This window comes from Canis lupus, chromosome 16 (genome assembly GCF_011100685.1).
Source record: "Canis lupus familiaris isolate Mischka breed German Shepherd chromosome 16, alternate assembly UU_Cfam_GSD_1.0, whole genome shotgun sequence".
In the NCBI taxonomy this organism is placed as follows: Eukaryota; Metazoa; Chordata; class Mammalia; order Carnivora; family Canidae; genus Canis; species Canis lupus.
This window is the reverse complement of record NC_049237.1, coordinates 12,136,711-12,151,631: the sequence shown is the minus strand read 5'-3', so window position 1 is coordinate 12,151,631 and position 14,921 is coordinate 12,136,711. Positions and strand designations below refer to the sequence as shown.

Sequence of the window (14,921 nt, the reverse complement as noted above, 5' to 3'; positions counted from 1 at the left end):
TAAAGGGGAGGAGGGAGGTGACAAGGGAAGGCCCAGGAGGACAGGGAGGGAGGAAGGGAGGGAGAAGATGGGAGGCGACGGGAGCAGGCCTGGAAATGGAGCTCTGCGGTCGGTTGCTCAGCCAGGATTCCTTTTGAAATCCACCAATAGGTTTTCCAGCGAGGCCCCAGACAGACCCCCATTCATCTGGACAGCACATTTTTCTTTGCAGAAAATAACCATTCATCAGCCAGCAGCTCCTGGAATGTGGGCTGAGAAACACAGTCCTGGGGCCAGCCCTCCTTCCCTCCTTCGCCCACTGACACTCATGGCCCTTGGGAGGTGACATCATGGCCTAAAAATAGCTCCCCCACCCCTCCTCCCAGACCCTGTGCTTTTCAGGGACTCCCTCCCCCCTGTTGACAAGGTTTGGGACCTGGGGAGGGTGTTTCTGGAAGAATAACATTTCTGTCCTAAGCTGCTTTTTCAAACCTTTCAAGGACAGCACTTACCTCCAACAAGACGTTCAGTGAGAAAAGAGGTGATTTTTATGAAGTTTGAACGCTGGATTCAAAGCCAACCTCAGCCCGAGGCCAAGTTCCTATCCGTGGAGTGAAGGGAGACCGACCCCACAGGGTGAGGTGAGAGCCAAGAGGTAAAATCGGGCCTGTGGGGCACGAGCACAGCTGCCTGGGTCCATCCAGAGCCGTTGGACCCAGGGGTGCTCTGACTTCAGAAAGAGGGAGCCCCAGAGATGGGCCCCTCCTTAAATCTCTTTGGGCAGGGGACTTGCATAGCATACAGTATAAAAGTTGCCCTTGCGTCCACGTGCAGAGCCATGTGGGTGGCCTGGTCCAGGTCCAGGCTTGGCCCATCAGCTCAACACACTGCTCCCAGCACCTCACCAGGCTCGGAGTCCACCTCCTTAGTCATCTTCCTACCTGAGTCCCAGATCCTTCCCCACTAGGTGAGCTGCCCATCTTTCCACAAAGGCTGTAGAAGCCTTAGATTCTTCTTGAAGACCCATCCCTGCGCTTCGCACCTGATATTCAAACTGTCCTCAAGGCAGCAATTTTTTTTTTCCTTCCTTAGAAATGGACTGCTTGATTTTTCTCTCCATGTAGCTCTCATTGTCATCATAACAGCACATCGGGGCGACCCCTTGATTGGCCGGGCAGACCCCCACCCCCCAATGGTCCGGCTCTAACCACCCTGAATGTTTGTCAAATTGATGTTCTCAAAACATTGCCTTTGTCATATCCTTACTCAAGAGCTCACGATGGCTCCCTATTGCCACCTCCACCTGTTGGGTGGGGTTTTTGTTTTTTGTTTTTATTGGACGGCTCTGCTTTACCTGTTCAGCCTTTTTTTTTTTTTTTTTTTTTTGTGCAGTTACTCATTGTGTGTTCTCTGTCCTCTCCACCTTTGCTCACACTATTTCTCTCTCTAGACTTGGGGTCTCATCGCTCTTCCTCTTTCTCCCTCCCTGTATCCTGACTGCCACTTTCCTACTTTGGGCTGTATGTTCCCCCACTAGCTCAGAGCCCGGCATTCTCAGGGGAGGAGGCGGGGAGGGTGGAAGGTAGGTGGTAGAGGAGGTGAGGAGCTCATCCTCACTTGTGTGGTTGGCTTGTCCTAGCCCCCCTGCCATTTGCCACTGTCTGCTTCAGCAATCCGGGTCTTGAACTTCCTTTCTTTGAGACTCTGCTCCCCACTGGGGTCTTCCCATCAGGAATCCCTTACTCTCTCCCCTCTGAGCTCCTAGAGCCCCTATGGGCTCAGTTTCTTGGACTTAGCTACTTTATGGGGACGCCTGCTGGTGCAGCTGTTGTCCCGCTGGTCATGCCCAGCTGTCCATGGAAGGCAGAATGACCCACTTAAAGATCTGCAACCGGAGATGAAATTTCGTGGACAGCTTAGGTCTCTGGGCCTTCCCCAGGGTTCCCAAATAATCCTCTTGTGTTTGTTAACTGGTGATAGAAGGAAAGACTTGACCTCTGCTGTCTCCTAACCCTTGGTAGGTGAAATTTCCTCTCTCCGAACCATTATTCATTTATCCAGTCTTTGCTGAGCACTTACAGCGTACCCGCTGATGCTCTTTAGTCTGACGGTTCAGATGAATAAGGTACACCTCTTGGCTTTAGAGAGTTCACAGTCTAGACGAAAGAAGACATATGGAGAGACTGTTGGAGTGTGATAGGATTAGGCTTTGATAAAAGATGGGCACAGGACACTGAGGAAGAAATAATGATGGGCATTCTGTGCAGCAGGAGAGTCAGAGAAGGCTTCTTGGAGGAGGCAATATCTTCTGTCTCGACGAACAAATAGGGCTTAAGCAGGCCAAGAAGGCAAGAATGCGCTGGCTGGAGCGCGGTGGACAGTGTCTCCAGGCACACAGAAACACTGCTTTCCTCATGCCCCTGCCCTCCTCTCCTCTGTCCCTGCTCCCTTGGGACATCTGGTTGAGAATACAGCAAATATTACAGTAGGAGTCTAGCCACTCAGAAGAAGAGCAAAACTCTGCTTTCCGAACATACTCTTGCTTTGCACCCAAGTCTAGGAAGGAGATGGGTTCAACGGTGGGCAACCATGCAGGGTCTCCACTTGCCCAACTCAACGCAGAGAGTGACAGCCCACATCAAGACGCTCCACTGCCTTCAACAGCCACGGTTCTCATGGAAAGAAAGAATTCATAGCTTTGCCTACGGCTGTGTTATCTAAGACATAAGAGCTAACATAAGCTCTCGTCAGGATAAAGGGTTGCTTCTGAGAGATCGGTGAACCACCACCATGTTGAAAAGCACACAGTATGGAGAGCCAGTGGGAGACATCCAGCACATCTCGGCTTTATGTTCTTTGGTAGTCTTGCTCCAAAAGGAACGTTTATCTTATAATGTCATTGCAGATTATTCAGTCGTTTTTCCATAATGAGTATTGAGAAGGCATCAACTCATTAAAATTTTACAATGTGGTGTGGGAAATAAGCTTTAGCTTCCCAAAGAAAGACTGTCTTGGGCCAGGTTGGCTGTTTTAGATCTTTTTACCGACCCAGGAATGCTTGGGGGTGGGATTGCAGAGCAGGGACTTCGGGCTGACAGTTGACTGGCCTTGTCCTGAGGACTGAGACTCATGGGGTGAGGCCTGGAATCTCAGCACCGTGGCCCCTCTGCGATAAGCAGACAGCAGCCCCACTTCTGTTTGTGACACGGTGTTTTGCACGAGTTAAGCAAGGGAAGTATCATTGAACCCCCTTGTTAGGCGCATTCTTTAAGAAATTAGCATTTTCTTTTAAAAATAAGTAATACACGCCCATAGGCTATTTTTAAAAAATACATTTCCATAGTTTTAAGATGAAAACTATAAATAGGTCCATTGGCTGTTGCCCCAATCTGTCTCTAGTCCTCCCAGTTTCTGTTCCTCCAGCAGGTGTCCAGTATGATTTAGTTCCTTCAGGTGTCCTTTAAGAGGCATCATGAAAGGTATGAACAAATGTGAATGTGAAAAACAACTAACAGTGTTCTTTATATTCTGTGCTTATTTTTCCCTTGTGACCTCTGATCTTGGAGACCTTTCTGTCTCCGTTCTTTACGAGCATTCTCGTCTCTTTTTAGAGCTGTGTGGTATTCCACTGTCTGGCTGGACCATGACTTCCCATCGGTGTACATCTAATTTGATGCCAATCTTTTGCTACCATATACAACACCTCAACTAGTAATTCTATATGATGGTCATTTCGCACGCATGAAAAAGTGACTGTTTAATTAAATCCCTGGAAGTGGAATTGTCTGGCCAAAAGGAACATGCCTTTGTGATTGTACAGACATTGCTGAATTGCTTCCAAACAGATTGTATCACTTCGCACTCCCACTAGCCATAAGGGAGAGGACCTGTTTCCTCTTCTGACTTCCGCCTTATTAAACATTGGGATTTTTGCCAATTTGTTAAGTAGAAAAATGAAATCTTGATGGCTTTAATTTGCATCTTTTATTGTGAATGAGGGAGAGCATTTATATTTCCTTTTTAGTGGGCTACCCTTTACCCATTTTTCTTTGGGTCATTGATCTTTTTACTTGTCGATGTGTAAGAACTTTTTGTATATATGGGTGTGAGTTGTATCTTTCTATTTGTCATTTGTCTTTGTTTATAATAATTCATTTGGCTGTTTTTCTTCATGCAGAAGTTTAATTTTTTTTTTTGAGAGAGAGAATCTTAAGCAGGCTCCATGTCTAGCACAGAGCTCGACATGGGACTTGATCTCATGACCCTGAGATGGTGACCTGAGCCCAAATCAAGAGCCGGACGCTTAACCAACTGAGCTACCCAGGCACCCCTATTTTTCTTGAAGAATTTTAGAATCCTCTTGTCCAGCTCCAGAAGATATTCTGCTGGCACTTACTATTGATGTAGTGTTAAATTTGTGAATTCATTTAGAGGAATGTTGACATCACAACGTGATTTGTCCAAATCTTATTTTGTTTCTCTCAGAACTATTTTCTTCCTGTAGGCCTTAAGCTATTTGGTTAAGTTTATTTTATGTTTTTCCTCTCTGGTTCCTATTGTAAATGGGGCTTCCCCCCCACATCATGTTGTCTGACCGGTTAGTGTTTCCTTATGAATTCGATAGCCTGCTACCTTACTAAATGTTCTTATTTTTTGAGGTAGTTTTTCTGTCAGTTTCCTTCGGTTGCCTGGTGTATCATCACAGAATCCTTCAATAACAACGCTTTACTTCTGCTGTTCCAAGTTTTGTGTCTCTACCTGCTTTCACTTGTTTCATTCTAGGAAAATTATTGATAAAATGGCTTTTTAGGGATAGACATGCAAAGCAAGTTCACTGTAATAGAGAGAGTGGCTATACCTTTGCATATGGAGCACAGGAATCTCTAGAGAGGGAACAGATTCAGATTTTAATCCTCTCTTCAGAAAACTCAGGTAAGAATGTAAATTGGTGCAGCCATGGTGGAAAACAGTATGGCGGTTCTGTAAAAAAGTTAAAAATAGAACTCCCACGTGACCCAGTAAATCCACCTCTGGGTCTTTATCCTAAGGAGATGCAATGACTCCTCCCAAAGAGACGTCTGTACCTCCACTGCACTATTTTTCTTTACAGCATTATTCACAATAGCCACAATATAGAAACAACCTTATAGTCCATAAAGAAAATGTGATACACACACACACACACACACACACACACACACACACACACGAATGTTATTCAGCTGTAAAAATGAAGGAAACCCTGCCATTTGGAACAACATGGATGGAATTCATACAGAAAACGACAAATACTATATGATCTCACTTACATGTGGAATCTAAAAAAACAAATTCATAGAAGCAGAAGATTTGTGGTTGCTGGAGGCAGAGAGTGCAGGATGAGGAAATGGGTGAAGGCGGTCAAAATGTATAAATTTCTATTTATAAGATAAATAAGTCTTGGGGCTATCATGCACAACATCGTGACTATGGTTAACAATATTGCATTGTATGTTTGGAGGTTGTTAAGATAGGAGATCTTAAGAGTTTTGCACCAGGATAAAGGAAAAAGTAGTAGTAAGGAAAAAAAAAATAGGAACTTTGCGAAGTGATGGATGTTAACTAAACTTATCATGGTGATCATTTTGCAATATGTACATATATCAAATCATTATGGTGTACACCTTAAGCTTTTACAATGTTATATGTCAATTTTATCTCAATAACAATGGGAAAAAAGAATATTCAATGTTTTTTCCACAAACGTTGTATCCTGAGTTGCCCAACAGAGGTCAGATGGCAGGAAAGGATAAGAGGAGCTTCTCGGGGGTAAGCTCGCCATAGGGTAGGAGAGTCTGGTCCAGAACTGAGAGGGCTAATTTCGGCTGTGGTGTTTGGCAGATTCAGGACCTACTCTAGATCAATCATCTTGGAGCCATGAATGTAGCTTTGGGACAGGGAATGGCTGTGTGTGTGTGTGTTTGCGTGTGTATCTTCCCGCATGTTTTTTTAGGTTCCACGTATAAGTAAGATCATATAGTATTTGTCTTTTTCTGTATGAATTCCATCCGTGTTGTCACAAATGGCAGGGTTTCCTTCATTTTTATGGCTGAATAACATTCGTATGTGTGTGTGTGTGTGTGTGTGTGTATCACGTTTTCTTTATCCATCAATGGACTCTAAGGTTGTTTCTGTATTGTGGCTATTGTGAATAATGCTGTAAGGAAAAATATTGCAATGGGGGTGCAGACGTCTCTTTGGGAGGAGTCATTGCATCTCCCCACGAATGGGGAGGGTAGGTTATTGGACGTAACTTTTGAATTTCAAGTTCCTGCTCTCTTTCGTGGGATGCATGTGGCTGGACACCGTGCTGAGGGATGAGGAGCTCTGCGTGGTCTGCAGTTGCAGTGAGCATTAAGCCTTTTGTTGCCTTTATTTCTGTGGATCAGAGTCTCCACTATGTTGCCCTAGTCACTCCTGGGGTAAATGGGCATGTCCTGGGCTGCTGGGCTCCCGTGAATGGAAGTGACAACGTGTTTTAGGATCAAGGGAATCAGGATGGAGAAAACAGGGCTGTCGGGCAACTGAACAGAGCACAGAAGGCCTCTCCATCTCCAAACCTCCGACCACAGAGCCCTGATCCAGAGCCAGAGGGCACCAACTTGCCCACCCCCAGCAGGTGGCTGCAGGAAAGCTCCTGCCAGGGGACCCTTTTCTGGCAGCCATACTATTTATTGGCTTACTCTGCACTTGCATATGCAGGGAGAATTATTATTAGGCAGTAAGGATGGTTAGAAGGACAAAGAGTAGATCAAGCAACACGGGAGATGTTTGTCAAGTCACAAGAAGACAAGGAAAAGTGGCTGATGAAATCAAAATTTGCTGCTATGATGAGACGTTGAGCACCATTGCTGGAAGTCTTGGCTTACTGTTGTTGGTTCAGGTGACACAGTTTGCTTAGGACATTAAAAGCCTGTAAATGGCAAAAATGTTGCTGCCAAACCATCACAAGCTGAATGTGGCCCAGAAGTTCAAAACCTATTCTTGAGAAATAAAGGCTTTGTTAAAGCAGAAGACCTTCCTACTACACATTTTGGGGTCTATTGCATTGCCTCTGCTTCCTTTTTGCAACTGAGCATACAACCAGAAATACACGTGGAAGAGAGGGCAGGATATAACTGCTCTGTTCCATCTATGATCTGCTGCTTGGCATCAAAGAGTGTATTTGAGGGGGTGACTGCAGATACAGTGGCCTGGAGATCAGCTGCTAAAGAATTCCTTGAGACACTTGCAGAGATCATCCAGGAAGGGGGTTCCCTGCCTCAACAGGTGTTCAGCATAGGTGATATTGACCTATCCCATTATCAAGAATTAATTATTTTCCCATGTTTATTGAGATATAAGCAACATGTAATTTTAAGATTTTCACTTAGGATTTACTCCCCTAGTAACTTTCAAATATCTAACGTGGGACTATTAGCTATAATCACCATGCTGTTAGATCCCTAAACTTGTTAATCTTATATCTGAATGTTTGAATCCTTTGGCCAATTGCTTCCCATCCCCGGCCCTTAGTAACTGTCACTCTACTCTCTGGTTCTCCGAGTTTGGCTCTGTAGAGTCCACATATCAGTGATATACTATTTGTCTTTCTCTATCCAATTTATTTCACTTAGCATAATGCCCTCAAGATTCATTCAAGTTGTAGCAAATGGCAGGATTTCCCTGTATTTATGTATATACCACATCTTTATCCATCATTTTTCCATTGATGGACAGTTAGGTTGTTTTCATATCTTGGCTGTTGTGAGTAATGCTGCAATCTTCACCCACATGGGGGTGAAGATCTCTTTAAGATCTTGTTTTCATTTCCTTTGGATGTATACCCAGAAGTGGGATAGATGGATCACATGGTTGTTCTATTTTTAATTTTTGAGGAACCTCTACACTGTTTTTCTTAGTGGCTGCACCAATTTACATTCCCACCAACAGTACACAAGGGCTGCCTTTTCTCTACACCTTTGCCAACACTTGTTGTCTCTTGTCTTTTTGATGACAGCCACATTGGCCTATTCTAGAGGAGACCGTCCCCAAACACACATGCCATTCCCAAGTAGTGTGAAAGCTTCGCATGTTTGAATGGCAATCCTGTTGGTAAACCTAGAAATGGTTTGTTAACTTTAGCCCAATGGCTCCTTGGAATCTGATCTGCTTTAAGCAGGAAAGCTTATGTGTGGTGAGGCTAAGGTGGAGTGCCCTTTGGTCTGCATAAGCAGGCTTGGGGTTTTGTTGGATATTTTTTGAAAGAAAGTTCTAGAAATATGTCTTGGCTTCTTACTGTCTTAGGCAGCTGAGGGCTTGGAGACTGTGTTAGAACCATGGCTTTCTTTTGCCTTCCAGGCTAGTGAAGAGGAACAGAGCAGTTGTATCCTGCTCCTTCTTCCACATGTGTCTCTGGTTGTGTTCTCAGTTGTATGAATGATTCAGAGGCATGTTGTAGACCCCTAAATATGCAGTAGTGAGGTCTTCTGATTTTTTTCAAAACTTTATGTCTCAAGAGGGTGCTAAACCATGGTTGCTAAACCAACAAAATTGGCTGGAAGCTCTGCTGGTAGCAGCCCTCTCAAACAGCAGACACACGGTCCCCAGTTCTTAATTACAATCTGGTCTCCAATGCGTGAGTGTGAAAAGAACCAAAAGACTTTGTCAGGAGCTTCGACTCTGGCCAGAGGTCAAGATTTTGAGAGCTCGTGGAGCATTTACAAAACTCAATTGCTCAGGTCTCTCCCCCTAGAAATCCTGATTCAGTGGGTCTGGGTTGGGGCCCAGTGAGTGACTCAGATGTCCAGCCAGGGTTAGAAACCACCCACCTAGGCCTGTCCAAGCACAGTCACTAGGGAGCTGAGTGACCTTTGGCAAATCACTTTACCTCCTTGAATTGCAGTTTCTCATCTCTGGAATAAGAACTTGGTTGGTTTGGAGATATCCAAACTGGTTCAAATCAGCAATCCCCGGGGAGCTTTGGGATTCTTGAATCCCATTCCAGACTTAATGAATCTGAATCTTCGGGACCAGAGCCCAGGAACCTGTATTTTAAAAATTGTGGTAAAATACCTATGATGTAAATTTGACAAACTTGACTATTTTTAACAGTACATTTCAGCAGTGTTATGTATATTCCAACTGTTGAGCAGCCAATCTCCAAAACTTTTTCATCTTGCTAAACTGAAACTCTGTACCCATTAAACAACTCCCCCTTCTCTCCCTGCCCCCCATCCAGAGCAACTACCATTTTACTTTCCGTCTCTATGAATTTGACTACTCTATGTACTTCATAATAACTGGAATCATAAAGTATTTGTCTTTTTTACCACCAGCTTGTTTCACTTAACATAATGTCCTCAAGGTTCATCCATGTTATACTATACTACAGCATTTTCTTCCTTTTTAAGGTTGAATTAATTTTTTTTTTTTGGCATATTTTACTTGCCTGTTAATCTGACCACAGTCACTTGGGTTGCTTTCACAATTTATTAATGCTGCTATATGAGGTATATAAGTATCTCTTGGGGGTCCCCCTTTCAATTCTTTTAGGTGGACACCCCGAAGTGGAATTGCTGGGTCTTATTGTACTTTTATTTTTAAATTTTTGAGGAGCTGCCATACTGCGTCCTATAGCCATTTTACATTCCCACCAATAATGCACAAGGGTTCCAATTTCTCTACCTCCTCTCCCATCCTGGTGGGTATGTGAGGAATTTGCGTGTTTAAGAAGCTCTCCAGGAGATTCTGATGAGCTAGTCACTGGGTAGGGAGCATTGGACTCAGTGGTCACTTGGGTCCCTTCTAGCTCCAAAGTGCCTGAATTTACATGATGATGAACACAAATGGCTAAACTTCTATCTTGTGTCACCAGTTGGTACGATTTGCCTACATGCTATGTCTGTTTGAGATTCTTCTCTATAGCTGATTTGGATAGGATACTTTTCCTCCCTATGTTGACTTCAAACTTCTAGCATCAGAGCCTGGCACATAATAGGTGGCTCAAAAAAAGAATCAGGGGCACCTGGGTGACTCAGTGTTTGAGCATCTTCCTTTGCCTCAGGTGGTGATCCCAGGGACCTGGGATCAAGTCCTGTATCTGGTTCCCTGCAGGGAGCCTGCTTTTCCCTCTGCCTATGTCTCTGCCTCCCTCTCGGCATCTCTCATGAATAAATAAATGAAATCTTAAAAAAGAAAACAACCAAAACACTGAATGAATCCATGAATAAACAAATTAAGTCCTTAGGTCAGAGAACTTGCCTTCTGTTTATTATGACCCTCTCGCTTTGCCAAATGGAAATGTTGGGAACATAGTTGACCCTAACAAATGTTGGGTGTGCAATAGACATACACATATCAGTTTTGCTAGAATAGAAGTTGGCACATTGTTGAGCAGGCAGGAAGACCCCAGGTGACCATGTTTTGGGTCTTTCCTTGTGTGAGTGTTTTTTTGGTCAAGGCAAAGCCCACGTAGACAGCATCAGGATGCACAAGGCCTGGGGGAATGCATTTAGATGAATCCGTATGCTTCTCTTCCTTGTGCACAGGGGCTCCCAGGGTTAGGTGGTTGTTGGCAGGCAAGACAGGGTGGCACCCTGGCGCAGGATCCATCATCCTGGGGGAGCCTCCCATCCAGCCATGGCCTGACTCGCCCTGCAGGCTTGCTGGTGCCAGCGTTGCTTGGCACTGCCTCGGGGGACCTGGAGTCCTTCCCTGCAGCATGGCCTGGAGGGCCAGGAGGGAAAATGTGGGCTTTGTCCTCTGGAAGGTGGAGCAGGATGGAACACCACGCCCCACATGCCCTGGAGACCACAGCATTCAGGATGTGTCTGTGGCTGTGTCCTTCTGGTCAAGAGAAAGCAGTCATGAGGCCCCCTCCCCATCATGGTCCTGACTTCGGGTGCTCCCTGGCAGGGGCGGGGTCTTGACTTGATTACAGCCAATGTGCTCAGCCAATTCTTGCCTCTTAGATGTTCCCATGGTTACAAATCAGCTCTTCCCCGGAGCAGACAAGCCTTAGAATTTACGAATCACATTTACATACAATGTCATATTTCATCCTATACTGTGGGCTATTTATGGACTTGGCAAGATGGTGAAGAAAAAAGTATTTTCTTTAACAACATTGGCCAGAAGCCTGCTTTTGCTCCTCTAACTCCCGAATTGCTGGCTCTGCTTTGCCTTTCTCCTCCCCTCATGCAACACAGAATGTTTCTTAGAACAGTAGGCTCTTCTTCTGGCCTCTTGGCGCTGTTTTGTCTTAGAAGTTGGCTGTGATTGAACAAGCAAACATTTACGAACCGGGGTGCATCTAGGAGGTCATTAGAGAAGGTCATATAGATCCATAGCATTGATCATAGTAAATTCCGCACAGGAACTAACATCTGTAGAGTGTTTGCTGGGAGCTGGCTGTTGTAACAGAGGAGAGAACGAGGGTGAGTCACCCACAGTCACACAGCTGGATTCGGCAGAGGTGGTGTCTTTGTCACTTTGGTCCTTTCTCCACCACCCTGCTTTGCCCAATGTCTCTGCAGATCCCCTTCCTCCTCCATTCTCTATGCTCCTGGCCCTTAAAAAAAATGGAGGCAAAATTCATGTAATACAGAATTAACCATTTGAAAGCACACAGCTCAGGGACATTTGGTACTGTCACAATGCTGTGACCTCTTTCTCATTCCAGAACATTTTTATTTCCCCTAAAGGAACCGCTGAGCCCATTAAGCAATCACTCGGCATTCCCTTCACTTCCCAGTCCCTGGCAACCACTAATCTGTTTTCTGTCTCTATGGATTTGTATTCTGGACGTCTCCCGTAAGTAGAATCATGCAGTATGTGGCCTTTTGTGTCTGGCTTCTGTCACTGAGCGCATTTTTGAGGTTCATAGCTGTCGTAGTGTGAATCACCAGGTCATTCCTTTTGATGGCTGAATATTATTCCATCGTGTGGATAGACCACATTTTGTCTGTCTGTTCGTCTGTTGGCTGCCCTTGGGATGTTTTCCACCTTTTTGGCCATTATGAATAATGCTGCTGTGAACATTTGTGTACAAGTGTTTTTGTGGAGGCCCATTGGCGGTTCTTTGGGATACATACACAGAATAGCTGGGTCAGACGGTGATTATACGTTTAACTCTCTGAGGTACCTTCCAGTGCTTTTAAGTGGAGTAAATCTCTCTTTATTCTGAGACTGGAGCATGCTGGTGGTACAGAAAGGAGCCTCCCTCTTTCTCATCCAGAGCCAGTCCTCTGGCATCCCTGTCTTCAGGGGTGGCAGGAAAAGTGACCAGGTTGGGGGAAGAAAGCTGTGTGAATTTGCTGGCTGCAGAGCAGAGTTCCACAGACTGGGGAACAGACACGACAGAAATGTATTTTCTCACAGTTCTGAGGGCTGGAAGTCAAGGTGTCAGGAGGGTTGTCTTCTTCCGAGGCCTCTCTCCTTAATCTGCAGATGGCCGTCTTCTCCCTGCGTCTCCCGTGTCTTTGCTCCATGCTTGGCTGTGTCCTGGTCTCCTCCCCTCATTGGGCACCAGTCAGATGGGACCAGCCCCTGGCCATACGACCTTACTTTGCCTCTATTCTCTCTCTAATGGCGCTCTACTTCCAAATAGTCACACTCTGAGGTTCTGAGGATCCAGAGTTCAACAGAGGAATTTCGAGGAGACACAATTCAGCTCATAACCGCTTTCGTGAGGCGTGTCACAGGATTTTGAGTTAATGCCTGGTTCCAGCCCTGCCAGGTAACAGGTGCATAATGTGGGTTAGGGGCAAACTTTCTAACCCATGGTTTCTTAGCTGGAAAAGGAAGACAATTATACCAGTTCTAAAAATTGGTAAACATGAGGGATAGTGTGCATGTGTTTCTAGAACTGTTTCTGGCACAAAGCAGGCACAAATAAATAACTTGTGTTTTTGTTCCCTCACACCTCTAGGGCTTTCTATGTTTTCTTTCCCCCAGGAAATTCATTTGAAACATGGATCCTTCTCATGGGGCAGATGAAGGCATCATGAGGTGCTGGCTCTCTCAGGTCCCTCTGAATGCTCTCGCACGCACTCGCTAGCCCTAACCAAAGCGTTTTTATAGATTAGGAGAGATAGGGATTCGTAAGAGTACTTTTTGGTGTGAAATACAGGTAGGTAGTCCATAAAAACGGTCCTTTCAAGTTCTGCTTTAAGGACTGCACTTCTCCATATTTGAGGAGAAGTTAAAAGAGAATTCAGTCTGTGTCTATGTCATCCACTTTCCTGCTTCCATCACCCCCTGGACAGGCACCCGCCACCTGTCCCCTGAATACCCACTGTGGCATGCTAACCAGCAGCTTGCCCAGCCTTTAGCACCTCTGCCTTCCAAACCAAGCTACCCATAGTTTCATATTCCAGAGGTGTAGTTCTTTCTTTTTTTATTTTTTAAAGATTTTTATTTATTTGAGAGAGAGAGAGAGCATGAACAGGGGAGGAGTAGGGGGAGAAGTAGACTCCCTGCTGAGCAGGGCGCCAGATGTGGGGTTTGATCCCAGGATTCTAGGATCATGACCTGAGTTGAAGGCAGATGCTTAACCGACTGAGCCACCCAGGTGCCTCCAGACATACCATTCTTTTCACATGATTCCCTTGTGCAAACACTTCGTGAGCTTCTCCACCACTAAATGTAAACTTTCCCCCTGACACAAGGCCCTCCAGCTTGCACTTCTAGCCTGGTTTGCTATGTTCCCTCTTCCTCTGCTTGTGTTCCAACAAATCAGGGTAGACTCACCTTTCCTTGCAAGTGCTCTGTGTTTTCCAGCTTTGGTGTTTTTGCTCTCTCCTCCTCTGTATCCGTTAGGAATGCATTTAACTACAAGTCACATAAAATAGCAGTGACAAGAAGAACATTCAATCTTTCATGTAACGGGGAGTCCAGAGGTGGGCTTCCCAGAGCTGCTGCAGTGGCTCAGCCACGTCACCGAAGACCTCATTCCTGGGGATCCTTCTTTTCGGTCACCTCAACATGTTGGCTTGTTTCAGTATGGTCGCAAAGTGTCTGTTCTAGCTCCAAGCATCATGTCCATGTTCAGAGTAAGAAGAAGTGCAAGGGTGTCACTATTGATGCATTTCCCTTTTATCAAATACTAAGAACATTTTCAGAAGCTTTCATGATCTTCCTTTAACGTCTCATGTCCAGCCTTGTGTCACACGGCCACTCCTACTCTAGCTGCAAAGGAGGCTGGGAAAGTCAGTATCTAATCGGCAAGTGAGCAAGAGGGCACTGAGGTGGAAATGGCCATTGGGTGAGCCCACTGTCTGTGTCCGCCATGCCATTCCCTTTCCTGGAGGCTCCATGCTCTCATCCAGGAGGAGAGGAGCCCCTTTCCCTCCTTGCTCCTAATCCTCTTTGAATCTTGATTTCAGCACACATCTGCTCTCTTATATGGTAACTAGCAGTTATTTTTCTGTTCATCTGATCTTCCCTTTTAGACTAGAAACTTCTCAAGAGCAGAGACCATCTTTGCATTCTGGATATCCCCCAGGACTGTTCCTCAAACATACCCTGTAGACAAATGTTTGAATAGTTCATGACTAGTGACTTGAGTTTAAAAACTTGCCTTTTGGGGGCACCTGGGTGGCTCAGTCGGTCAAGTGGCTGACCTCTGATCTGAGTTCAGGTCTTGATTTCAGGGTTGTGAGTTCAAGTCCACATTGAGCTCCATACTTGGCATGGAGTATGCTTAAAAAAAAAAAAGAATAAAAACTTGCCTTTTGTGCTGCTTGGTTAAAAGTCTTTGTACTAATTTTAGAATATAGATGGTTATTATAGCGAACATTTGTGTTCTTACCATTTGACAAACATAACAATACATGTAAGATGCTCAACACCCTGTAAGGACTCAAGACACATCAGCTACTGCTATGCCCTTCAAACCTTATAGAATTTCAGGAGAGTGGGTG

The 14,921-nt window shown here is 45.2% G+C and overlaps 1 long non-coding RNA gene across 1 annotated transcript in view; it reads left to right on the top strand.

Moving 5' to 3' along the window:
• Window positions 1-268: 268 nt before the first annotated feature.
• Window positions 269-14,921, top strand: part of LOC102156014 — a 63,700-nt gene continuing 49,047 nt past the window's right edge. The window contains exon 1 of the long non-coding RNA XR_005371265.1: window positions 269-620. This is a non-coding gene — a long non-coding RNA (uncharacterized LOC102156014). The remainder of the gene's footprint in view (window positions 621-14,921) is intronic.